At 80.9% G+C, this 246-nt stretch overlaps 1 protein-coding gene across 2 annotated transcripts in view; it reads right to left on the reverse strand.

Annotated features, from left to right (window-relative positions):
* Window positions 1-114, reverse strand: part of LOC100467314 — a 47,777-nt gene extending 47,663 nt beyond the window's left edge. For both annotated transcript variants that reach the window (XR_004625931.1, XM_034661763.1), the window contains exon 1: window positions 66-114. The gene's annotated coding sequence lies outside the window, so the exon portion shown is untranslated. The remainder of the gene's footprint in view (window positions 1-65) is intronic.
* Window positions 115-246: the final 132 nt, after the last annotated feature.

Raw genomic sequence — 246 nt, forward strand, 5'->3', positions numbered from 1 at the left:
CCTCCCGGAGAGAACGCCAGCCACCCACCCCGCAACCTCGTTGCAGACCCGCGCCCCGCACTCACTCGAGCGCCGATCCCCGCGTCCCTAGCCGGCCGGCCTCCCGCGTGCGCCCGGCACCATGGAGACCCGCGGGCGGCCGGCGCGGCGCGGAGCGGGGCGGGGCTGGAGAGGGCGGCCCGCGAGGGGGAGGAAGCGGAGGCGGGGGGGGGGGGGGAGGAGGAGGAGGGGGGGCGGCCGGGAAGC

This window comes from Ailuropoda melanoleuca, chromosome 6, assembly GCF_002007445.2.
Source record: "Ailuropoda melanoleuca isolate Jingjing chromosome 6, ASM200744v2, whole genome shotgun sequence".
Taxonomy (NCBI): domain Eukaryota; kingdom Metazoa; phylum Chordata; class Mammalia; order Carnivora; family Ursidae; genus Ailuropoda; species Ailuropoda melanoleuca.